A 27,974-nucleotide genomic window follows, 5' to 3' on the forward strand; every position below is an offset into this window, starting at 1 on the left:
CAAGGAGCAGCTGGACCTAGTCAGCATGAACCAGGAGGAGTCAGGAGAGTGCACATGGGTCTGAATCCTGAGTGCTCTGGGGCAAGGGAGAGCCAAAGGTCATCAAGTGGCTATGCAGCCAGAGCTGCTCTACATGAGCTGGGTTCTTTCAGATCCAGATGACTTCACTGAACTCTACCTTCAAGAAATTACTTCAGTGTTTCACAAACTATTCAAGGGAAAAAAATAAGATGTACATCCAACTTATTTTATGAAGATATCATAACTATGATATAAAACCTGACAAGTACAGTACAAAAAAATTACATGTCTGGGGCGTCTGGGTGGCTCTGTTGGTTGAGCATCTGACTCTTGATTTCAGCTCAGGTGGTGATCTTGCAGTTTGTGGGATCGAGCCCCATGTTGGGCTCCATGCTGACAGTGCAGAGATGCTTGGGATTCTCTCTCTCCTCTCTCTGCCCCTTCCCCCACTCGTGTGCACTCTCTCTCCCTCAAAATAAATAAAGAAGCATTAAAAAAATATTACATGTCAGGGTGCCTGGGTGGCTCAGTCAGTTAAGCATCTGACTTCGGCTCAGGTCATGATCTCACACTTCGTGGGTTCGAGCCCCACCTCAGGTTCTGTTCTGACAGCTCGGAGCCTGCAGCCTGCTTTGGATTCTGTGTCTCCCTCTCTCTCTGCCTCTCCCCTGCTCACACTCTGTCTCTTTCTCAAAAATGAATAAACTTACAATTTTTTTTTAAAAATTACATGTCAATCTTACTCAAGATTGAGTAAAAATCTTAAATACTAGCATACCCAACCCAGCAATATGTGAAAAAAATACATCAGGATCAACTTGTTTATCCCAAGAATGCAAAGTTGGTTCAACATTAGAATATTAACGTATGCAATTCATTATTAATATAGAGAAAATTAATACTAAATTAACATAAAGGAGAAAAAACACATGATTTTATCAATTGATGAGGAAATTATGTTTGATAAAATTCAAAATATGTTCATGATAAAGCATCAAAACCTCTTCAGTGGCAGAGAGCTTTGTAAATATGATAGTGTTTCAAGAAACCGACCACAAACATAATGATGAAACACTCAGATCTTTCACTTTGTAATAAAGAAGACAAAGACTGTCCATTATCACTATTTCAATTCAACATTGTACTGGAATTCTTACTCAGCACAGTAAAGCAAGAAAAAAGAAAAGCATAAGGGTTTTAAAGACAGAAACAAAACTATTACTCACAGATGATCTAATTGCATACATTGAAAATCAAAATTATTACAGATAAATTATTTGAATTAATAAGAATTATCAGGTTTACTAGATTCAAAACAATACTCACAAATCACTTCCATTTCTAGATAAATACAACTTTTAAATATATATCCTTTAAACTAGCATTAAATTAATACAAAACTTGGGATAACTAACAAAAATGTGCAGATAATTGTAAAATAATATTGACAGAAATTGAGGGATATAGAAATAAATGGGGAGATATTCCATGTTCATGGGATGGAAGGCCCTATATTGCAAATATATTAATTCTCTCCAAACCAATCTATAGATTCAATGCCAATTCTACCCAACAGGTGTGAGTGTGTGTGTGTGTGTGTGTGTGCATGTAGAACATGAAAGTTGATTCTAAAAGTTATATGAAAATGCATAGGGCCAAGAATATGCATTGAACAGAACAACTTGGGAGGATTTGTTTTGTTGGATATCAAGGCTTGTTATAAAACTACAGTAATTAAAACAGTGTGGTTACATAGAGTAGTAAACCAAGTGATCAGAATACAAAGCCCAGAAGTAGAACCACACATATATGGACAGTTGTTTTATGTAAAAGGTCACTATACAGCACGAGAGAAAGGATAGCTTTTCCAATAAATGGTATTGGATCAATAGGATATATATTTGGGGAAAAAAATGAAATTGGGCCTATCCCTCATTTATACACAAAAATTAATTATTATTGTGTTGTAGAGCTAAATGTGAATGGCAAAATAATAAACCTTCTAGAAATTAATATAGGAGAGTATCTTTATCAGCTGAAGATTTAAAATAATTTTAAGTGGGACACAAAAAGCACCAATGAAGAAAATGTTAATAAGTTATTTTCATTAAAAGACCTCATTAGGGGCACCTGAGTGTCTCAGTCAGTTAAGCGTCCAACTCTTGATTTTGGCTCAGGTTGTGATCTCACACTTCGTGAGATCAAGCCCCGCATTGGGCTCTGTGCTGGCAACGCAGAGCCTGCTTGGGATTCTCTCTCTCCCTCGCCTTCGGCCCCTCCCCAACTCATGCATATTCTCTCTCTCTCTCTCTCTCTCAAAAATTAATAAACTTTTAAAAAAGAGAATTCACTGAAAAATATAAAATATAAATATAAATATATAAATCGGATCATACCACTCCCTGCTTAAAACCTTCCAAACTTCTTTGCCAAGCCCATACTTTGTCTAGTACCACTCTCCCTTGTCCGTTATAACCCAGCTATACTCTAAATGCCTTTCCTACGTCTGGGACTTTATACATGTTTTCTGTCTCTATTCCACTCTTCACTTGACTTGCACTCCCATCCTCTAGATCTCAGCTTAAATGCCTCCTCCCCAGAGAAGCCTCCTTTGACCATCTAATTTAAGTAAGGCTTCACATTATTATCTGTAAACCACCCTTGCCTTTCCTTTATAGTACTTAGTATGTATGCTCATTATATAAATCAGTTATTTTACTTGTTCACACCTTTTTGTCCTATTACACTTAAGTTCCAAATATATGTGAAATGTGGATGGATGGATGGATGCTGGAAGCTGAGCTATCCCAGCCTGAGTGGCAGGGCCCGGGCCGTGGACGGATTGGTGACTGCAAGGCGGCCCACAGACAGGGAAGCTTCTTGTCCTCCCGCTTTTAGGTAATTCGGCCTTAAAACTACCTGGGGTATTGTCTGTTGGGGAATTGTTCTCGACAGGCCCTCCGGGAAAAGAACCGTTAGGGAAGAAAATAAGGTTCCGCAAGAAACTGAGCGGCCTTACGTTTAGCCCTTGCCATCCCCTATGGAGACTCCTCTACTTACAGGAAGGATAGCCTCATGCCTTTGCCAGCAAAGAAGGCCTGTAAAGGAGACACATATGGATCTGAAAGCCTCACTCCAGCAACTAAGGAGTGTATCTCTGGGCACGGGTGACTTCAACCCCTAGGCCCACCTGGCCCCCCGGAGGCATTCCAGATGATGACCGAACCTAGTCGGTTAAGCTGCAGAATGGTTCATTGATTCCTAGGTGCATGGTCTCTCTGAGAATGTATGGGGCATGGGTTTCTAAGGCTTTTTCGGCCCCTTCCTGGCACCTGGGACCGAGGCGAACACATTGTTCTTCTGGCCTCATGTGGTCAGGAGGTCATGTCCCTGTCACTGTTCCACTTGAGGTGTTGAGAAATGGAGGGCCTTTCACGAGAACAGCAAAGCAAATACTTTGTAGATTACAGATAAACGCAGATGCATAATGTAATAATGTAAGAAATTAATCAATAATCAAAGGGTATGCGGGAAAATTAGGGGAAAATTGCCATGTTATTTCTTAAAGGTTGTTTACACATAGGAACATTTTCAAAGTTAGGTAATGTTAGAAAAACACAGATGACGTATGCTACAAGGAAATCACTAGCAAATATAATGCCACGTTTGCTACAATAAATCGGCCAGTTCAACACACTGCTTTTGTCTGTGTCCATTTTTATTTTAGTTTTAGTTTTTTATTTTAGTTTTTTATTTTCTAGTTTTTTATTTTAGTTTTGTTTTATTGTCACCGACGCTGTTCTTCCTTCGGGAACCCCTACTTGCTGGAGCTGGTCTCCAGCAGATGGATGGATGGACAGATGGATAGATGGATGGATGGGTGGATGGATGGGTGGATGGATAACTGAAAGGACAACATAGTCATCTCCTAATCCAGAATTTGCTCTTCATATCTGATGAAAGCTCTCCATTTTGAGACCCTAAATCCAACAATTTTCTTTGGATATCTTTTCAGGTGTGTAAAGGATCATTTATTTATTTTTTATCCACTCATCTATTCAATTATTCAATATTCAACAAATGTTTTTGAAGAGACTATTTGAATAAGAGGATAACGGGTCAAGCCATTGAATGAGCAGATTTATAACTGAAAAAGAGACGTGAAGGGCACAGTGAAATTCTTACATACATATACACTTAAAGGCCCCATAGAAATATGATTTAGAGGAGAAGTTTTCTATGCTTCAGCTGTGGCTTTCTTGGCAGTTGAGAGAGTGAAAGATGGCAACATGCTCTGTAACATCAACAACTTTTTATTCCCAAATTTGCAAATGAGTCATCAGTTACTTCTGTCAATTTTCTCAAGTATCATATAACAGCTGTAGTTGGGAAATTACATTGTTTACTGAGTCAACTACTGTTTCCGGTGATTGTCTGAAAGTGGTGTGTGAACAGTTTTGGAAACATCTTCTGAGTTATTCTACTTCTTTAGTAGGCGCAGAGAACACTTAAGAGAAATTAAGATGTGTGGTGGTTGTAAAACACGACTGCAAATTCTTTGACACTCTTCCCATTGAGATATGGGGTTCGTGCCCCCTCTCTTTGAGTGTAGGTGGGCTTCCAACTTCTTTGACAATTACAGTATGGCAGAAGTGACTCTGTGTTCCAAGGCTAGGTCACAAAAGTCTATGTAGATCCTGCCTGGCTCTCTTGAAACATTTGCTTTCTTTGGAAGCTCCGTATCAGGATGCTCTCTTTTAGAAAACAGATATCTTATCATAGGAGATCCAAGGCATAGTGATAGGGCCACGTGAACATACTCTGGTCAACAGTCCCAGCTGAGCCTAGCCTTGAAGACACTGCAGCCTAGGTGTCAGATGTGAGTGAGGAACCCTTCCAGCGAGTGCCAATCCCCAGCTGTTTAAGTTACCTGCTTATGTGAGTCTTCCCAGCTGAGGCCCCAGAAAATGTGGAACATTCCACTGTGCCCTGTCCAAATTCTTGACTCACAGAATCCTTGAGCATAATAGATGAATGATTGGCATTACACAGGGTGGTTTGGGGTAGTTCTCTACGCAAAGATAGTAATCGCAACAGAATGACAAAATGAGAAGTTTGGTTAAAGTGCTGAAAGATGGCAACATCTTAATATGGAATGTTGCAAGGTGAATGAATAAATAAGTACAGGCACTATAAAAAGATTCACAAGGCAGACTGAGAATGATAGCTTAGAAGTAATAGTCTCACTCTCAAGGTTAAATTTTTGGACAATGTCCCTGGGTTATGTGATTATTAGCATTTGACCCATAATTTAGGAAGAATCAAATGCCCTCCTATTATATTAATTATCCAAAGGTCAGTGTTCTGACTTCCTCAGGCATCTGGAACATAGCCATTGACCTAGAAATGAAAAAGATATGTAGCCATAAAACAGACAAATAAGAAGGGTTGATGAATAAATAGAAGGATGGATAGAATAAATAGAAGGAAGGATGGATAAATAGAAGGAAGGATAGGTATAGCAAGTGTAGTGATAAAGCAAGTGTAGTAAGAGGTTAATGATAAAATATAGATATATGGGTGTGTATTATATCCACTGCTGTATAACAAATAACTCCGAAAACACAGTACCTTAATCACACCTTTATAATTTCAAAGTTTCTGTCATCAGAAATGTGGGCATGGCTTAGCTGGGTCTTCTGGATCAGTCTCTCACAGCGTTGCGATCAAGGTATCACCAAAGCTGCAGTTTTTTTAAGGCTTGACTAGGGGGTGGGCCAAGTTTACACAAGAGATCATTGGCTGGATTCAATTCCTCACACGCTGATGACCACGGGCCTCCCTCAGTTCCTTATCACATGGGCCTCTCCATAGGTTGGTTCACAACATGGCAGCTGGCTTCCCTCAGAGTGACACAGGGATGGAACAAGAGAGCGGTAGTAAGACTGAAGTCAATCTTCTGGAACCTGATCTTGGAAGTGACACCTCATCACTGTGGCTATATTCTCTTCATTAGAAGCAAGGGATTAGGTCCACTCCACCCTCAAGGGGAGGGGATTACACAAAGGCCTCAGTACCAGAATGGGGGTATCATTGCATGATTGGCAGGGGGGCTTCTGTAAAGGCTACTATGTCCTTCATGAGTCTGCTGTAAAATGAACATTTTCATTATAAAATATTTGGGGAAATTATTTTATATGTATCGATCTCCAAATCTGTGTTCTCTACTCTGTGGGAAGCCATAGCAAACTTCAGGCTTTAATGTGATTATACAAATTAAGGCACCAGTTTAGAAGCGTTAAGGCATATAGACAAAGAGAAAAGTGAGAGCTTAAGAGAGAAAAAAGAAGGAAAATGCTATCTGGGGCCGTGTAGTGCTGTTTTTTTTTTTTTTAAGTTTATTTATTTATTTTAGTAATTTCTATATCCACTGTGGGGCTCAAACCCACAACCCTGAGATCAAGAGTCCCACGCTCTTCCAACAGAGTCAGCCAGCGGCCCTGGGGCATGTCGTGTTGGAGCAAGAAATTCCTGAGCTCACTGTTCCTGAGAATGTAGATGAAATTGAAAACACAGCATTCGAAACCTTTATACATAGTAATAGATTTAACCCACACGACAAAACAACGAGGAAGGTGATATTATCCGCATTTACGGATGAGAAAATTGGGGCACAGGATTTTTTCCCAAGGTCATAATGTCAGTCTTAAATCATCAAAAGGAACTTATATTCACCCTTTTAAAAAGGCAAGGAGCATGTCCTGTGCCTTAGAACGATTTCCAGCTGAAAGAATTCAAATCAAAAGCATTCCTGAGCTGAAGGCCATAAACTTGAGTTATCTGAAATGTCCCCTTATAAGGACCAGCAACATTCTGTTGCTTCCCCGAAGAGACCTTCACTGACCTATAAAGATTCCATTCTTCCTCCTTGAACCCCTGGCTTTGTGCTCCAGAATCCCTGCAGTCCTGGCAACCCACCAGGCCTGTGATCCCTACCCAGGGATGTGAGATAAAATACAGGACTCGGGTTAAATTGGAATTCAGATTAACAACAAATACATTCTTAAAGTGTAGGCATATTACATGGGATGTACATGAAAAAGGATTCATTGTATATTTGAAAGTCAACTTTAGGCACCCAATAACTTGCTCTGCTCATCGTACTACCACATCCCTAAGCAGAGCTCTCCTGCCCAAGCCCCTGAACCTCCCACGCCCCCTCTCTTTGATTCCCCCAGGACTTTCCACCTTCCACCTTCCAAGCCCGAAGGAAATGAGAAACTGGGGAGTTTCGAAATGAGAAACTGGGGAGTTTCGGCTCCAGCTGCCAGAGGCTAGAAAGGGCGGGGGGAATTGCTTCTGGCATCCACAATTAGCCCTGGGAGCACATTTTCCCAGAGAAACAATGATCCTAATGGTGGCTGGCTCCCTAGTGCTATGGGCCCTATAGTCCAGCCATATTCTTGGTTAAATAGGCTTTTGTGGACTGGCCTGGGAACCTTCTCACCATTTGTAACATTGTTTCCCTGGGAAAAATGCTTCTCGAGTTCCAAACAACCGACTTACAAACAAACTTTTGGAACAAAATGCATTGGTAAGTTGGGGAAGCCTGTAGCCTCTTCCAGAGTCATTCAAAGGCCTGTGACTTCACTCCAAGATGTTAGCAACGTTTAGGACTACTTAGCATACCAAAGGGAGGCCACTGGATTTGCCAAAGAAACTTTAATAAGCAAACAGACAGGATTGACAGAGCCATAATAGACGAGCTGACTCCGCGTTCGATTGGCTTCATAGGCCAGCATTTACATTGAATGATGTCCCTTAATCAAACACATGCCTTATCTGGACAGGCAGGACACTTATCCCACTAAGTGGGTGGTTATTAAGGAGATGGCAGGTACTCTGTATCTAATTGTACATTTAGCACCCTTTCACAGACACCAGAGGAAAGACAAGCTTATTTTTTCCCTCCATTGTCTGATACTTTCAATGTTTCATGGGTTCGTTCACCTTGACGAAAACAGAGCAATTATTCAGCTTTCATCTGCTTCTTTGAGAGGCATATGGGAAATTCTGCTTTCAGGAATAAAATGTTAATTTGGAAAAAGGACTCCAAGGCATTCTGAGAGGCGGTCTCCCATATTGCCGAAATTACATGCACAGCAAATGCGGCAGGGTGGTAACTTAGACTAAAACAGGAGGAATAAAATGTATACAGATACCTCATTTCTCATTAATTATTATTTGAAATGAAATGTAATGTGAGGAGCTATAGGGTGCCAGAAGTAGAAGAAGGAAATATATCATCATGTATTTAAAAACCTTTACAGAATATAATAATAATGAGGAAATTATTACACTACTCATCTTCCAGAAGCACTGTAGCCACCTGTTCACGCCTTTATTAATCACCAAGTTTCTTCCTTAACACTGCACGGCAAAGATCATTAAAGGGAAGAATACAAAAATGGAGGTGCTAAGAAATAATGTATTTCGCGGAGCAAAAGTATATTAAAATGCATCATTTTAATTAAGACTTTCACTAGTAGAGAAAGTCATATTTTAGGTCTGGTTTATAGCAACCTATAATTTGACTTAAAAGAATAGCAATGCATATTAGTAATTATCATTGTTGATATTATTAATTTGTTCTAAAATTAGCTCTAAGAGATTCTTTTTTTTTTTTTTTTTTTTTTTTCTCATCTGAGTGGCAAAGCGATCACCACCGTGAGAGTGTATTCACCGCCTTAGTTCAGAAGGAGACATTCAAGTACGGGCTATACACAGTGGGAAGGCACCGCGTTTCTCAAGGGAAGGGTGCAGCAAAGCCTGGTCCCCATGTCCCAGTAGGCTCAGTCCCTACCCAGGTAATGTGTGTGGGCCTCGTGGTTCCTGGGGGGACACTGGTGGCACAGGGTATATCGACAAATGCCTATTTAAGGGTGCTGAGAAGGAAAGTTGGATGTGGAGTCACCGCACTCTGTTCAGGTTTTGACAAGGGCATTTTCTGGAGCACGTGACCCTGGGCAAGTCACTTGATCTCCCTCAGACTCAATTACGTTCTTTTTCCGTTTTTGCAAAACCTTTCCAAATTTCATTGAAAGCTTCCCAAAGGTTTTAGTTACTGTTACTTTTGAAATTGTGAATCTGGAAACGGTTTACTAACAAAAGTCATTAAAATGATATGTTCCCATCGCTTCTCGGCCTTTTGGCTAAGATCAAGTGTAAAATGATATGTTCCGGCAATAATTAGCATATAAACCCTAAATTGCTTTCTAGGTAGAATTGTGAGGACCCTAGCTATCATTGCTTTTCACGGACTTGATTTTTATTTTATTTTTAAATTAACACAAGGTGAAATCGACATTTGGGGACACAGAGTTCTATGAATTTCAACATATGCATAAATTTGAGTAACTCCCACCGCAATCGGGATATAGAACAATTCCGTCACCCCATAAAACTACCCCACCATCTCTTTGTAATGTGTTCTCCATCGGTACAGTTTTATCTTTTCAAGCTTGTCATACAAACGGAATCATACAGTACATGACCTTTTGAAATTGGCTGCTCTCACTCAGCATGCCTTTGAGGTTCATCCAAATTGTTGTTATCAGTAAATCTCCCCTTGGTATGGCTTTGTGACAGTCCATGGTATGAATGTACCGCAACTTGTGTAACCAATCCCCCACTGAAGGACACTTGAGTTGTTTCCAGTTTGATGGTGTTTCCAGTTGATTCCTCAGGTGATTGTGAATAGACCCCCTAGGCATTCACATGCAGGTTTTTGCGTGAACGTGACTTTTCATTTCTCTAGGGAAGGGTGATTGCTGAATCTTATGGTAAGTACATGTTTAACTTTATAAGAAATTGCCTGGTTTTCAGTGTGGCTCCACCATTTTGCATCCCCAACCACCCCCCCAGCAACGTCTAGGAATTGCAGTGGCTCTCCCTCCATCCATGCCAGCACTTTGTATTGTCCATAGTTTTTATTTTAATCATTTAATAGGGTTGTAATGGTATTTCATTGTTGTTTTCATTTACATTTCACTAATGTCTAATGATGTTGAACATCTTTTCACATTCTTATTTTCCATCTGTATATCTCCACTGGTAATGCGTCTGTGGAAGTACTTTGTCCATTTTTTTTTATTTTTTAATGTTTATTTTTGAGAGAGAGAGAAAGAGAGAGAGAGAAACAGAGTGTGAGTGGGGGAGGGGCAGAGAGAGAGGGAGGCACAGAATCCGAAGCAGGCTCCAGGCTCCAAGCAGTCAGCACAGAGCCTGACGCGGGGCTCAAACTCATGAACCACAGGATCATGACCTGAGCTGAAGTTGGACGCTTAACCAGCTGAGCCACCCAGGTGCCTCTGCTCACTGATTTTTTTTTTTTAAATTAGGTTGCTTGTTCCCTTAATGTTGATTTTTGAGAATTAAATATGAATTCTGCATACAAATCCTTTGTCAGATATGTGGTTTACCAATATTTTCTCCCATTGTGTGATTGCCTTATTATCTTGACAGTGACTTTGGCAGAGCAAAATTATTTAATTTTGATGACGTGTAATTTATCATGCTATTCTTTTATACAGTATGTTTTTGGTGTCATGCCTAAGAATTCTTTGACTAAATTCAGGTCAAAATCTTTCTTTTTTTTATTTGAGAGAGAGAGAGAGAGAGAGAGAGAGAGAGCTCAATCTGGGGAGAGGGACAGAGGGAGAGAGAGAGAGAGAGAGAGAGAGAGAGTCTTAAACAGGCTCCACCCTCAGCGTGGAGCCCAACACAGGGCCCCATCTCATGACCCCGGGGTGATGACTTGAGCTGAAACCAAGAGTCAGACATTCAACTGACTGAGCCACCCAGGCGCCCCCAAAACCTCTTTTGAAAAAGTTTTGCTGCCTTAGGTTTTACATTTGGGTCTATGATATATTTCCAGTTAATTTTTGTATCAGTTAATTTTTGTATAAAGTATGAAGTTTAGGTCCAAGTTTATTGTTTTGCCTGGGGACGTCCAGCTGCTCCAGCACCGTTTGTTCAACAGGCGATCCTTCCTCCATTGAGCTGTTTCTGTACCTTTGTCAAAAGTAAATTGGCATCATCATCTTTTGCCTAGACCAGGGATTAGCAAACAAACTACGGTCTTCATTACGTATTATCTATCTATGGCTGCTTTTGTACTACAAGAGTAGAGCTATATAGTTGTGAGAGACACCACAACTCTTTTCTATTGGGCCACTAACACAAGTCTGGCCCCTAACAGAAGAGGTTTGCCGTCCCCTGGTCTAGGCGACTGCAGCAGCTGAACTGTCAGGCTATGACCTTGGCAGTTCATTCTGGGTTGCTTGGAGAATGAGCCGGCAGGGGCTGAGGGTTCCCCCTTCTCCTAGAAGGGAAGAGGCTGCTCTCTCTCTCTCTCTCCCTCTCTCTCTCTCACACACACACAAAATAAATAAATGAACATTTTTTTTAAAAGGGGGGACTACAAGGGAGGCATGTTCTTCTTACTGAGACCCAGTAGTGCTCTGGCCCTTGGCTCACTCCTTCATGGGATGACAGGGGAATGGAGGGTCTGTGCCCTTTTTTCCTGGCTATCCTGGAAACTTGTATTTTCTTTAATAATGCCCATTCTTTAACCCATGCTAGGTGGCTTTGTGAAATTTATCCGGAAGGCAAGTGCCTAACAGCTGACAACCCTGAATAGACTCATCTTGCACACCAGCTGGGACCCCAAAGGGATCCAGCTAGCACAACAGCCTCCTAACTGACCTCCTTGCATCCAGATTGACTCTCCTCCAATTCATTTTTCACACTGCTGCTAGACTGGGTCTTTCTAAACAAACCTATTGTGTCACCCACCTTCCCCCCCGCCCCCTGCCAGTCCAATTTAAAACACTTCAGTGACTTCTTATTGGTCCTAAAATAAACTAAAATCTTTAACATGGCTTCATAAAACCCAACGTGATCTGGCTCCTGCCTTTCTCTCCAGTTTTGTCTCCTACCGTTCTTTCCTCTCTGAACTCCAGCCACACAAACCAGGATTTAGTTTATCTCAGTGAATGTTTCACATGCACTTGAAAAGAATATTTCTTCTGCTGTCATTAGTGTTCCATAAAATGTTGATTAATTCCTCTTGGCTGATAGCGCTGTTCAGTTCTACATCCTAGATTATTTTTTTCTACTAATTCGATCATTTACTGAGAGAAGAGTTTGTTTTTTTTTTCAATATATGAAGTTTATTGTCAAATTGGTTTCCATACAACACCCAGTGCTCATCCCAACAGGTGCCCTCCTGAATACCCATCACCCACCCTCCCCTCCCTCCCACCCCCCATCAGCCCTTAGTTTGTTCTCAGTTTTTAAGAGTCTCTTATGCTTTGGCTCTCTCCCACTCTAACCTCTTTTTTTTTCCTTCCCCTCCCCCATGGGTTCCTGTTAAGTTTCTCAGGATCCACATAAGAGTGAACACATATGGTATCTGTCTTTCTCTGTATGGCTTATTTCACTTAGCATCACACTCTCCAGTTCCATCCACGTTGCTACAAAGGGCCATATTTCATTCTTTCTCATTGCCACGTAGTACTCCATTGTGTATATAAACCACAATTTCTTTATCCATTCATCAGTTGATGGACATTTAGGCTCTTTCCATAATTTGGCTATTGTTGAGAGTGCTGCTATAAACATTGGGGTACAAGTGCCCCTATGCATCAGTACTCCTGTATCCCTTGGGTAAATTCCTAGCAGTGCTACTGCTGGATCATAGGGTAGGTCTATTTTTAATTTTTTGAGGAACCTCCACACTGTTTTCCAGAGTGGCTGCACCAGTTTGTATTCCCACCAACAGTGAAAGAGGGTTCCTGTTTGAGAGAAGAGTTTTGAAGTCTCCAATTATACGTATGGATTTGTCTACTTTTCTTTTTAGTTCTGTCAGTTTTTGTTTCATATATTATAAACATCTGCTGTTGGTGCATACACATTTTAGATTATTATTTCTTCTCAGTGAATTGACCCTTTTACCATTTCACAATGGCCCACTTTATCCTTGGTAATCGTCCTCATTCTGAATTCTAATTTGTATGAAATTCATTTATCTACTCCAGCTTTCATTGGGTTAATTATTAATGGCATATCTTTTTACATCCTTTTACTTTTTTTAAAGTAAGCTCTATGCTCATTGTGGAGCTTGAACTCATGACCCCAAGATCAAAAGTCACATGCTGTACTGACTGAGCCAACCAGGCACCCCTATATCCGTTTACTTTTTATCTAGCTATACCGTTATATTTCAGGTGAGTTTCTTGTATACAGCCTATAGTTGGGTCCTGTGGGTTTTTAAGTGTATTCTGAAAATTTCTATCTTTTGTTTCATGTTTAAACTATCTATATCTAGAGGCGCCTGGGTAGCTCAGTCAGTTAAGCATCCAACTTCAACTCAGGCCATGATCTCATGGTTCGTGAGTCCCAGCCCCACGTTGGGGTCTGTCCTAACAGCTCAGAGCCTGGAGCCTGCTTCGGATTTGTGTCTCCCTCTCTCTCTGTCCCTCCCCCATTTGCTCTCTGTCTCTCTCTCTCTCTTTCTCTCTCTCTCTCTCTCAAAAATAAATAAACATTAAAAGAAATTTTAAACCATTTACATCTAAGGTAACTGCTGATAGATTTGAATTTGGAGCTACCATTTATTATTTGTTTTCTCTATTTTTCATTCATATGTTGCCACTCTTCTGCCTTCTTTAGTGTTATTCGAGCATTAGTAATGCATATTAATTCATCTATTGTGTTTTTGATTATATATCTTTGACTAGTTCTTTTTTATTATTTGTTGTTCTAGCAATTACAGTGCACATATGGAACTCTCATGTTCTACTTAGAATCAATGTATTAGCACTTCAAAGGAATATAGAAATCTTATCACTCTATCAGTCCCTTTCCCTCCCCTCACTGTATGTTGTAATTGTGTTATGTGTTACATCTCTTACATTACAATTCAATCAGACAATGTTATAACTTTTGATTTCAACTTTCGCATATGCTTTAAGAACTCAAGATGCGAATAACCTATTATAATTACCAAGATATTTACTATTTATGTTGTTCTTCTTTCATTCTTGATGTGCCAGTTTCCTTCTGGTATCATATCCCCCACCCCGAATTCTTGGCTGATAGTTCTTTTCTTTTAGCACCTTGAAAAAGCTTTACATTTTCTTTCTGGCCTAAACAATTTCTGGTTAGTGTCAAGCATGAACAGTAGCATGGGTCATCGCATTTTCATAGATTTGACTAGTAAGAAGATAGCAAGTTGGAATGAAGTTAGATAGTTGATGACTATTTCTTGAGCCAGAACTAGAAGTTTTCTCCTGGAACCCTCTCTGGATTCCAGGCTACCATGAGCCCAGGGATGGAAATATAGAAGGAAAGAAACTGGTAAAGTGACCATCAATTTGTTGATACTTCAAATTCTGGTTTTCCTCTTCAGTCTGCCTTCTACAATTTACTTCTCAGAGTCTTCAAATAGATACTCCATATATTCTGTCTAAGTTTTACGACTACAGTCAATAGGAGAGACAGGGTGGAAAGTGGTTACTCTATCTTACCTGAAACCAGAACTCACTCAGCCTCAGTTCTGCCACTTGAGAACTGAAGCCGTCTAAAGGCACACAGCTTAACTGGATTAAGATCATGATTTCACCATTCCATGAAATTCTACTGAGGAAGGTGAAATTGTATATACCTATGTTTTTCCAGGGACTTCCTGAAAATTCATTTATTTGAAAAAAAAGGACAAAAAAGGACAGCTAACTCTCATCAGAGCTTAAAAACCCTCACATCACTGTGTCCACCAGTTCCAAAGTATTAATATATCACAAACTATGTCTAACACTAATCATGTTTTAGCATTGATTTATCTACCTTAAATCAGACTTTGCTTGATCAACAGATTATTTTGGTGGCTTTTTTTGTTGAAGTTGACAGTTAATGGACCTTACCCCAAGATAATCTTGATGGACCAAGGTAGCAATCAAAACCCCTTAACAATACTTTCTACTTTCACAAAAATAAAACAGTTAAGACAGATCACTGAATAAAGATCTCAATAAGAGTTTATGCATCACAAACGAGAGTCATAAAAACTGTCCAGTTCATTTCCACATACCGACCTTTACTAAGTAGGAAGATTCCTGGATCTCCCTCCCAGCATGCTCAATGAGAGGCTTCTACATTTGTTTTGCTTTGTTACTCACGATATGGAAAAGAATGCAATTTTATTTTTATATGTCTGTTTTTTTCATTCAAGAACTTTCCTATATTACAGTCATGTGATTAACTCCTCCTGGGTCTCTCCCAAGCTCCCAGACACCCACCACAAAGCACATGTTAACTTCCCTTCCTTCTTTATCAAACCAATGTTCCTTGTTTCTATATATGCAAATTTATCACCTCTTTTGCAGAGAAGCAAACCATAATTATTGTATGCATGAATTGTAAATGCCACACACTAGCGTGTTAATATAGGTATGTGTGTAATTAAATATGTCTGAGCTAAAGGAGGAAAAATAACCTGTTCAGATCTTATTCCAATTTATTTACAGGTAATCATGTTTGTTCTTTTTATTTTGCTTAATTTCCCAAAGGCTCTTTTCTCTCCGTTTTGCTTTTCATTGTAAAGCAGACTGACATTGGGTTTTTAAAAATTATTGTGTCAATATCATGTCATATGCATGGTGTAATCAGAAAGTGAGGCACTGTGATTTTCAAATCTGTGTCTTTAAGATTTTGCTTTGCATTTTAGAAATATTCACTGTAGTTTTAACTGTCATGTTGCAGTTTCCTTCTCCTCTCCAGCTTCATTTCACTACCCCAAAGTCTCCATTCCTGCTTGAACACCAACTCCACTCTCTGTTTCTGACTTGAGGCCCCTCACTCTCTAATTACCCTTATCAGGAATGACTCACATTTTCTCACATGGAGATTCATCTCTGATCAAGTATTCAGAGATAAGGCTATCTACACTAGAATTTTGCCTGAGGGGAAATCACAGTGGGGAAAGGACTTGTATAATTCCACGGTGGGGGGGGGGGTGTTTTATTTATATCTATTCTCTGGGCTTCTTATTAAACAAATTCACAGAGCTCTTCTGTATAATATTTGTGTTTCCTGTTTACAAATCACTTTGATATGCATTTGATCTTTACAAATCTTGACTGCTTGAGACAGAGAACATCATTGCTCTCCTTGAACAGATTAGGAACCTGAGGCTCACCCAAGAAAGGGGGCACTATGGGCTTTGTGCTAAACTCGTGTTGGGGAGGAAGAAATTTCTTCTGTTCTTTAAAGTCATTCTGGTTGGACTGAGAATCAAATTTGCATGAGGCAGATTCACAAGAGAAAATCAAATTTGGTTTCCTATGCAGGGGGAACTGACACAGAAGTGAAATGTCAAAGACAGTCAGGCAACATGAGGCTTATATGACATCCTGAGCTAAGGAGAGGGGTAAGAGTCTGGGGATACAAAGGGGAGGGAGACTATTAGCAGAAAGTTGAGAGGAGATGTTCAGAAAACACAGATTGCTCTGTTATGAAGATAAGTTTCTTAGGTAAAGAAAATCTGTTCATAGCTGTCTTCCTGGTACAGGCTCTCCCTTCTAATATATATATATATATATATATATATATATATATATATATATAGGCAGTTGGAGGGAGGCAAGGAGCTTTCCTTAAATCTGCTGGGTTTTGATTGCTTTTAACTCAAAAATAATTTTCACACCAAAGTGGCCCATCTTGGGAAAGCCTACCCTTGGACTCTATACTAGGCAGCTTTCCCATGATTGCTTATTTATTTATTCATTCATTTATTTACTAAATAAATATCTTCCGCACTCTTAGAATGTTCCAGTTTCTATGCTAGGTGGTAGGACCAGCTCCTGTGTTTCTCCCCGACTCCTGAAGCAGACAGATAAGACAATTTCCTTTATGATGTAGGCAACAAAATTCTTTTTATTTCCAGATCAAGCCCAAGCATATCTCAGCCCGGTCCAAGCTGAATTAGAAATTAATGAAAGCAAGCAGAAATAGCAGCAAACCAGGGCTCAAGAGATATTATGTAGCAAACCTGACTCGGCCTTTAACCCCAAGTATGGCTTTAGACAAATCCTTTCCCCCTCTCTGGGCCTCAGTTTCTCCATCTTTAAAGAGAAGTGGTAGACTAAGGGTCTTAATAGTCCTAAGAATCTGCCTTTAAAGATTCATGTTAATTGGCTTTTACTATCTATTCTAAGATACACTAAGGCAGTGACTCTCCGTGGGAGAGGGGGTACATTCCCCAAGGTGAGGGTGTGTCAGATTCTCAGAGTGTGTGGAATTTGAAAAGGCACTCTTAATATTATAGCTGAAGATTTCAACAAGGGGGGAAAGTGCAGAATGCAAAGTTTATGTAGTCTTCTGGACTGGTGAGAACAGATAGCAAAGTCGAGTTAGTATGGGGGTGGGACGATAGGTGGGCTAGTGCGCTCTCTGGTGACCTAAAGGGCCCGTGGGTTTTAAGAAATCCAGGATCCTCTGCCTGACTTGTAGGAGTGGCAAACAGGGCCAGGCCAGGAACCGCAGACCCTTTTACCATCCCTTTCCCCCAGGGACCCCTGGTGGGTTGTGCACTGGGTGTCACTCCACCTCTCCCTCCCCTAGGTCCCGGTCATATGTTGCAGGGAGGGGGCTCTACTGCAGGGCTCTCTCCTGGCTGAAATAGCTCCCCTCCCCGATCGACTTACTGATTGAATTACTACTGCCTGCTACCTGCCAACTGGCTGATTACTTAACAACCATTTACCTTGTTTTGCTGTCTTCCTTTACAGACAATTTTGGTTTTGATCTCCATAGTGCGTTTTTTTTTTTTTTTTCCTTTTTGGCCTTCCAACTTGTTGATTTCAGCAAAGATGCCCTCATTGCTGCCCAATCCACTCTTTATTTCATCTCTCCTTTCATTTAACCCGTCTGTTTACACGTCACTTTCACGGGTTTTCATTCCCCCTCCATCAGTTGTCACTTTGGTTCACATTCCCTCTGCCAGCCTCGTCTGTAGCTTTTGTCTATCTAGCATTTATCTGTCCATATCTTTTTGCCGTATTCTTGCACCCTGTTAGACCTGAAGTAGCGATTTTCCCGATTTGCCTGAGAAAACAGTTACAAGCTAAATGATTGTGCTTTTCAAGCCTCTTCTACTAGAAGCCCACCAATTATCATTGATCAAGGACTTTCATTAAGTGCATCGTTAAGCAAACCCTATTCTTTAACACCCCCGAAATCTGTCTTTCCCAGAAGAAGGGAGCAGGGGGAAAGCCCAGGACAATTCTGTTGGCTGAGTTCTTCACACAAATGTGAAGGCGGCATAAAAAGCGGCCCTTCATCTCGATAGGGCCGCTCTCGTCTCCACACGAGCACGTAACTGGCAGTGACATAAATCGATTTCGTACGGATTAACACAGGCTTCCATGCAGAAGACAGGCAGGGTTCCTGGTGACTTCCGTCTGAAGAAAGCTCCCAATTTCTTTTCTCGCCCCCCTTTCAAATAAAATAAATGCAGGAGCTTGGAGCTGAAAGTCTCCTGGGTGCTAGCGAAGCGCTGTTGAGCGAAGCAACTTGGCACGCACCGCTGAACTCTCCTTGCTCCCAGAAATGCCACTTGAGCCACCTTCCCAACCTCCACCTCCGTGGCACCCCTTTGAAAAGCCATTGTTTCGATTTCAACTGCTAACTGTGGCCATTGACTCCTCATTTACCCCTTTGAAGCCCAGCGAAAAGGAGAAGTCGGAGGGAGGAAAGACCTGGGCAGAGCCACCCAAGAGCAAACATCAAAATGCTGGCACCCTGCGTGTGTTTCAAAAAAAGTCAGGGAAACCTGGCGGGAGCCACTAGCGTGTGTTTCTTATTCCTAAAACTCCAGCAGGCTTCACTCTGCCCAGACCAACTTTTGAAATGGAAAGGAGAAAAAAGAGGGGATGATTAACAAAGAAGAGAAGCCATGCTTAGATGATGATTTCATTTCCCAGACATGCCTTTCCTGCCTCATTAATATACCTCTGGAGTGGATGAAAGTACTTGGCATCCAAAGCAGGTAGTAATGGTCCATCAAGAGATCCCAGGTCAGCTTCCTAATGCCTTATCAAAGGTTTATTGAAGAATGCAGTCATCTTGCTACTCTCACTGGTTCTAAAGAGTTACATGAAGACAAATGAAATGCCCCTTTCCTTCATGCGTTTTGTCCTCAACCATTTCTGACACTATCTTTCATGTATAAATCATACTTTTCTGATAGCGTTTGGCTGGGTCTTTCATATTAACAACGGGATCAAGATAAGGCCAGAGGTCTGAGTAAATGTGTTATGTTCATTTAAAGATGCAGAAACATGTTCACAGCATATTAAACCCCAGAGAGCAGTGGGCTGTGTGTGCGTGCTGCGATTTTACTCGTGCTGGAACTTGGGATTTGTATACGGTAAATATATTATTGCAACTCTCTATATAGATATAGTTAAGACCAAGACCACATTATTAGCACCAATAACATGGAAAAGCTGTTCTTACCAGAGGTGTTGTTTAACCCAAGCTTGCACGACTTTCTGCCTGCTTGTCACTATGTAATAGTGGAGACAGGTTTACACAGGTACCCAGCCTTGGGCGGTTCAACACTTTGGACACTCGCAGTGGATCTAAAGTCTCTCATGTGTCAAAGACTGCCCCCTCGCCACCCTGCCTGTTCCTCTGTCCCTAGGCTTTGAGCCATCTTTGGCTCCTTCCTATCCCCTGTTCTCTGCCCCCTTCTACCTGTTCCATCCTCCCCGTGGCTGTCCCCACTCAGCACCTCATTAGCTCTTATTGGGAGTGCTGGGTAGGAAAAGTTTCCTCAGCTCTTCAAGATCCTTCTGGCTGGACTAAGAATCAAATTGACAGGGTGCCTGGGTGGCTCAGTTAGGTCGAGTGTCCGCCTCTTCGTTTCGGCTTAGGTCATGATCCCAGGGTGGCGGGAGTGAGCCCCACACCAGGCTCGACAATGAGCATGGAGCCTGTTTAAGATTCTCTCTCTCTCCCTCTGCCCCTTTCCCGTGCTTGTGCACTCTCTCTCTCTCTCTAAGATAAAGAAACAAATTGGCATGAGACAGATTAACAGGAGAAAATCAAATTTAATAGCGTATGTACGGGGAACCTACAGAGCCGTGAATTCCAAAGCCAGTTGGGCCACAGGAAGGAAGGAGAGGGGTAGGGGCCTCTGGATACAAAGGGGAGAAAGAAAGGCAATTAAGCAAGAAGGTAAGAGGAGACGTTTGGAAAACAAAGGTGTCCCATTATGCAAATAAGTGTCTTAGGTAAAGAGGAATCTCTGTTAACAGCTCTCTTCCTGGCACCGGCAGGCAGTTGAGGGGGAGGTAAAAAACTTTTCCTGAATTTGCTGGGTTTTGACTGCTTTAACTCAAAATAACGTTCATGCCAAGTGGCCCATTTTGGGTGGCCTGCTTTTGGCCCCTAAAGGATACTGCAATGATCTCTCTGAGGGTCTACGCACACCTGCCAATCCACCCAGTGAAGGCACCCATGCCAACCCACCCACCACACTGTGGCTGAGTGTCTATCTGGAAATGCAGCCCTAATCACACGCCTCCTTACTCAGGGCTTCCACTGCAAAACCTCGAAAGGCTTCAGTTTGCTTGCGGAAGGAGTCCTACTGCCTTGCCATGGCATTCAAAGTCTTCCTCCATGAGAATCCAGAAGAGTCGCCAGTACCACCTTTCTAAACCAGTATTTTGTTACTATTTGCCTTCACGTATCCTCTCTTCCATCCAAACTAAGCTACTGGGGTACCTGGGTGGCTCAGCTGGTTGAGCGTCTGACTCTTGACTTCAGCTCAGATCATGATCCCAGGGTCATTGAATCAAGCCCCACATCAAGATCTGTGCTGGGCATGGAGCCTCCTTAAGATTGCCTCTCTCTCTCCCTCCGCCCCTCTCCCCATCTCACATGTGTGTGCACCTGCTCTCTAATAAATAAATAGCATTTATTAAATAAAAATAAATAAATAAAACGAACTAAGCTACTTGCCGTTCCCCATACAACAGACTTTCCAAGCCTTGGCTCTTGCTTAAGTTATTCCTTCCACTGTTCGTGTCCTGCTCCCATCCCATGCCAACATGCCCAAATCTTACTCATCTTTCAAGACTCAGTTCACAGGTCAATTCTCCTGTGCAATCTTCTCTGTTTCCCGCAGCCAGAGGTGATGGCTCCCTCTCGAAAACTGCAGAATACTTGCTCTTTGCCTCTTTGGTACCTTGTCACTCACTGTTTAGCCTGTATTCAGATAATTCCTCCTTATACCTGTAACAGCACTTTTTATTTCCAAATATTATTGTATAATGTAGTTCATGTGATCTTCTTAACAACCCTGTGACACAGGGAGGGTTTGCTATCCCTATTTCACAGATAAAGAGATGAAGGCTTAGAATCATAAATGATAAGGTCCCACTGTTTGTGGCAGAGTCAGGAGTCAAGCCCAGGTTTGCCCCTACAGCTCCAAGCCTTTATAATAGGAAAAAATAGGAGGGAAATGTAGTTGAAATTTCTTTTTGACAGAGTGAGACAGGGTTTCATTTGGATGATAATACGTTGTTTGACTCAATTCATCTACCTACCTCCTCCCTCTAAGTGATTTGGGTGTATACATACCATAGAATGGTGGAAAGAATACGTTTTAACCTGTGTTCTACCACCTTCAACTTATGTGTTCTTGGCAAACCAGGTTCCCCCTCTGGTCTCTACTTTCCTGATCTGTAAAATGGATCTGTAATCCTGGATTTACTTAGCCAGGATTAAGAGGAAAATACATTCACTAAGCACACATGAGGTATTCAGCAAACATCACAGGATCAGTCACTACCCTTCTTTCTCTTATGTTCACTGGGCATTCCCTGGGACCAGACAGATTCATCATAGTTCTCCATCCACTTTGGAAAATGGGGAGTGAGGATACAAACACCTCTATCTCTGCCACCAAAACTTACCTGAATCCTGTCCTAGGGTAAATCAATGGAGCAGATTGTTTTCTGACCTTTTCTAAGTGAGATGTGCTCAAAAGTATCCCAAAGAGCTCTTTTTTTTTTTTCAGAAGCAACTTTACACAAATGATAAAGCTTTGCTCATAAGTCTGACCAGAGTACATCTAGGGATGAGAGCCAATCTTCTGGATTTGATGCAAAAGACCAATTTGTGATGGGGCCACATTATGGTAATTGGCTAATTTAACTCAATCATCGAGAGAGCACAGAGCTCAACAGACCAAAGATTCCAGACTGATCTACACATGGATTGCTTGGCCATGTAGCACGCTATCCCCTTAATTTCATCTAGCCTCTTGCTACTTTGTTGTAGGACAATTACCTGTCCAGTTACCAGGGAACCGAATGATTGATTCAAATTGAGAACAAATAATAGAGGCAAATCAGGGGCAAACAGGGTAGGATTTTTTAAAGTATAGTATACATACAGAAAAGTACAAAAACCCATGAATTTTTAAAGTGCACACGCCAATAGAACTCCATCTAGGTCAAGAAATAGAATATTAGCTGGATCCCAAAAGTCTTCCTCATGCCTTCTTCTAGCCACTACTGTCTCCTCCAGGGCAAATTAATTTGCCAAAGGACATATCAAGAAAGGGTGAAACTTCTACAAGGCCACCCGCATGGGAGGCAAGACACAGAGCAGTGAGTACAAGGTGAACAAAAGATTCTTAACTATTAGGCTGGTCTCTTTATAGCCACACTGTGACAAGAGAACAAGTAAAATGACAGCCTGGGAGGGTAGAGTGAGAATTGGACACACTGGCAGTGTGATCGCAGACAAGATACTTCATTTTTCTCATTTTTAGCCACAGTAAAACAGAAAAAAAAAAGTCTACCTTGAAAAGCTATTGTCATAATTAAGTAAAACCATGCATTTATATTTTATTATATAAACTTAGTAGGTGTTCAATGAATAGGAGCCACTATTTTGCCATCATCATTATCGGTGGGTTTAGACGATGCAACGTAATCCTAATTTCGAGGCACGTGCACTCCTGAAGGGATTGGCTACAGTTACCTTTATCTGCTACAAGCAGCATGTTATTTGGGCAACCTATTTCTTTACTGTTTATTTAAACCATATCAAGTGTTTTGATTGAGTAGAGAGCAGTTCAATTTGGAAGCTGACACTGCGCTATAACAAGTGGTTTGTATATTTTATTTAGCAAGCAATTATCCTTATCAGTTGCCAAAAAAAAAGTTTTAATTCTATTTTGCAAACATTGTTATTTGAGGACAGTGTCTTCAGGGTGACACCTGTAAAGACAACACAGTGACCCTTCCTGTGTACTTGGGCTTGTTTGACATCTTGGAGATTACCTCCCTTTATTTCAACAGGCCTTAGCTCTAACCCTTGAAAGTCCCCTTCACTAGAGGTGTAAGCCACCTTAATTACCACGCTAGCTTTAATCTATGTCAATCACAGTGGCTGCAAGAGGTGAACCCTTACCGCTGTCCTCACCGAGAGACACAAGGCCAGTTCCTACAAACATCCCCGAGGACCAGGCTATCGATGCCCAAGAGTTAATTCTACCTGTTTCATCAAATAACCAACGTGTTTCTGGGCAATCAAGGCCCAATCTCAGCTCTGCCACTTGCAATTAGCTAGGCCTGCAGGCAAACATTGAACAGAAACCAATGGCACCTTCCCATGGGGAGGGCTGCAGGAGCAGGGTGAGGAAAATAGAGCACAGAGGGTCCAAGGGCTGTGATGGGCGAACTAAAAAAGAGTAGGATATCATGTTCAGAAAAGCCTTTCACACCATTTTTGTGAGTTGCTCAGATCTTATTTTGGCCATCTCTTTTTAGTCATATGTATTATGATGAGTTGAGAAATGTGTTCTCTTTTCTGTTCCTCTAAAGAACACTTAGAAGCAGGTGGGGGTAGTGACTGGTTTATTTTTTTTTAATGTTTATTTATTTTTGAGAAAGAGAAAGAGAGCATGAGTGGGGGATGGGAAGAGAGAGAGGGAGAGAGAGAAGCTGAAGCAGGCTCATCTCTGTCAGTGCAAAGCCTGACGTGGGGCTCGAACCCACGAGCCGTGAGATCATGACCTGAGCTGAAGTTCGATGCTCTCCAGACTGAACCACCCAGGTGCCCCTAGTGTTTGTTTTAAACCCATTTTTAAAGTTAACATCAATAATCTTGGCTTCCTTTTTCAACAAATGGTGCTGGGAAAACTGACTATCCACATGCCAAAGAGTGAAGTTGGACACTTACCTAACACCATATGCAAAAAGTAACTCAAAATGGATCAAGCACCTAAATGTAAGACCTAAAACAAACAAACAAAAAAAACTCTTAGAAGAAAGCATAGGAAAAAAGCTTCACAACGCTGGATTATGCAATGATCTCTTGGATATGCTACCAAAGGCACAGGTAACAAAGGAAAAAAATAGACAAGTTAGACCTCATGACAATTTTTAAATTTCGTGCATCAAAAGACACCACCCACAGAGTAAAAAAGCAACTCACAGAATGGGATAAAATATTTGCAATTCATATATATGATAAGAGATTAATACTTAGAATATGTAAAGAGTTCCTAAAACAACCACAAAAACCCGTACAACCTCATTCAAAAATGGGCAAACGACTGGAATAGACATTTCTCCAAACAAGATATACATATAGCAAATAATATGAAGAGATATGCTCCATATCTCTAGTCATTAGGGAAATTCAAATCAGAAGTACAATGAGATACCTCAAAGCCATTAGGATGGCTACCATCAAAAGAGCAGAAAACAAGTGTTAGCGCAGATGTGCAGAAACTGGAAGCCTTGCGCACTGTCAGAGGGAATGTGAAATGGTACAGCCGCTATGGAAAACAGCACGGCAGCTCCTCAAAAAATTAAAAATGTAATTACCATATGACCCAGCAATTCCATTTCTGGGTATATACCCAAAAGAATTTAAAATAGAGTCTCCAAAAAGTATTTGTATACCCAGTTTCATAGCAGCGTTATTCACAATAGCTAAAACGGGGAGGCAACACACATGCCCATCGACCAATGAATGGATAAGCAGAATGTGGAACAAACATACAATGCCATATGATTCAGCCTTTCAAAAGAAGAAAATTCCACAATATGCTACAAAGATGAACCTCGAAGGCATTATGCTAAGTGAAATAAACCAGTCACAAAAATTCAAATATTGTGTGAGTCTACTTATATGAGGTACTTAGAATAGTCAAAATCATAAAGACGGAAAGTATAATGGTGATTGGCAGGAACTGGGGAGTTAGTGTTTAATGGGGACAGAATTTCAGTTTTGCAAGATGAAGGACGTCTGGGGATGGCTGGTGGTGTGGTTGGCTGCACAACACTGTGAATGTATTTAGTGCCACTGGACTGTACACTTCAAAATGGTTGACATGGTCAAGTTTATGTTACATATATTTTATCACAAGTTTTTAAACAAGAAAAACAAATGGCCATGGCTTTCATGATCTTTTGCTCCAAGCCTTCAACAAAAGCACTTCGTATTATCTGCTAGGATGCTTCTTGCCCTCAGAAGAAAGGAAAGATATGTTATTTCCGGAACTTTCTGGCTTCCTTTTTACAATGCCCGGCCTCTCCCCAGTCCAATTCCATCTTGTGTTTGGGCCCATCCCACCTCAAGGCTCCTACAGGTACCAGCCCCTGGCCTCTCCTTACTTACCTATGGTCCTTACTCTGCAGGGCCAGACACTCTGGGCTTTCCAGTCAGGCAGCTTGGAGGTTTCTCTATAAACTCTGTCATCCCTGGCAAGCTATTCCTCTTTATAAGGACAAGATTCAGTTCATGCTTCTATCCCCTTGGGAAGCTTTCCCAGACCCACCCAAGAAAACTTGATCCTTCCCCTCCTTGTTGCCACCTTTACCTGACCTGGAGCCCAGCTCTGACTCCTTTGCATGTGGAAGGATTATTCATCTCTTGGTGTCACACTCTGTGCCTTTAGCTTTTCACCAAATGCCTGACACATGAGAGACAGTCATCTCCCAGATCGATGAATGAGTCTTAGAGCTGATCATACGCTATGAAAAAATTTAGTTGCCAGTTTCTTTTGTCTAAATTTTTCTCAAAAAGTAACAATATAGTAATAATAATTTCAATCCTTCCTACGTTCAACTTAAAGCAGAAGCTTCTTTTAGTGACATATCTACTTGCATTAAAAAAATAACTAGAAACCTCCAACCAGCTGGTCCTCCTGCCAGCCTTCCTTCCCTCTTTCCTTCCTGCTCCCCTCACAGAGTTTCTAGGGCCTGATCTACTTGGCCGATCACACTCCTTGACTTGAGGTCTCACTACTTGACTGCATGTCTAGAGGGCTGGAAGAGTTACATTCAACTTTCAACTTTCACTTGAGCTGGGCATCCAAAGTTGTCCTAAAACTAGCCTACAAACCAGCCTCATATCACAGCACCCCCTGGAAGTTTGAGTTCATACCAGCCTCTAACATCACCTCTACCATGGAAAGAGCTGCCTCCCCCCTCCCCCCATAACACTTTGTATCCCCTCCCCGAAATGTGTGTGTCCTTTGTATACCTACGCGGGTCTCCATAATTCTCTGTCTTGTCCCTGTTGGTATTCTAGCATGTGCCCTGAGTGGCTACCCAGTGAATACTGGTTAAAGCCCAAAACCTATAATCTGTCTTTCAAATGTCATTTTATTTAATATAGATTTTAGAAATGCACTTAAAGTCAAACTGACTGTGATTTTCAAATGGGATTTCTCTATTAGCTTTTTTCTGAAAAAAAGCCTCCCTTATAAAGAGAAAGCAAGTCCATCATAATTAGGTGGGAATTCTTTTTTAAGATTTTTCAAATCAGTAAAGATGTCATTAGCTGAATCACATAGCCCTCATTACTTGATCACATGTGACAATGATTCAACTGTCATTAAATAAGAATTAAAATATTTTTCTGATGATCTTCATTTTAACATGCATTTTAATATGTATTGACGGCACTCTAACAAGGACTATACACAGCAGAGCTCCCACAGATTAGAAATCATTTTGTCCCTAATGCCAATTATTAAGGGTCAATTGACATTTTCATCTTGAGATGTGATTTTCAGGTACAACTGGCCCAGAGATGCGAGCTGAATAAGAAATACTTGATTCTGAAAGGCAAGTCACAGAAACCACACCATTTTTGGAGATTAAAAATCATTGCTTTCTTTGGGGTTGGCCATGGAGAGAAATAGCCGTGCATGGGATTTCTTTGCTTTGGGGGAATTACTTTTGTTTTTTTAGCAGTTAAACCAGATTTATCTTCAGAAATGAAATGTTTCTCTGGAGAATTTCTCAGGGGTGCACTGTGATTGAAGCTGGCCCATTTGGCCTGTTTGCCTTTCCACATTTTGCCACTACTCACTCTCACAACCTTCCCGTCAACCAAGTAACCAGGAGCCTCCTGACGGTGACAAGTAAGAGGATATGGAGAACCTACCGACAATGACTTCTCCCGCAAGGTCTCTGGTTCAGAAACTCCCCCACCCAAGTTGGGGGGAAGCCTTTTTGAGGTCCCTGAGCTGTTTTCTATCCATTTAGGTCACTTAACACCTATCAAGCCAAGTCATTTAGAGAGCATTAAAATTAATGTCCAAGAACATTCAATGTAAGTGAACATATCCGGGAGATTTAATCACTCTGTCTAATCAACCTAAAGGCTCTAAAAGCTAAACAAGCAGTCTATGCCAGAAAGGTCAACGGGTACCGATTTCCCTAACACCAGATCGCAGGCTTCAAAACAAGGGCCAGTCAAAAGTGACAGATTCCAGCCGTGATGATGTATGGAGACCTTCTCGGGTGACCTGAGGTGGCAACCCACAATGTAATGACTCATCAGTGAGGAAGAAA

The 27,974-nt window shown here is 41.2% G+C and overlaps 1 pseudogene; it reads left to right on the top strand.

Annotated features, from left to right (window-relative positions):
• The first annotated feature begins 9,213 nt into the window (after positions 1-9,213).
• LOC131503363 (U2 spliceosomal RNA) lies at positions 9,214-9,391 on the top strand (annotated as a pseudogene).
• The last annotated feature ends 18,583 nt before the right edge of the window (positions 9,392-27,974 follow it).

Source organism: Neofelis nebulosa, chromosome X (genome assembly GCF_028018385.1).
Source record: "Neofelis nebulosa isolate mNeoNeb1 chromosome X, mNeoNeb1.pri, whole genome shotgun sequence".
Taxonomy (NCBI): domain Eukaryota; kingdom Metazoa; phylum Chordata; class Mammalia; order Carnivora; family Felidae; genus Neofelis; species Neofelis nebulosa.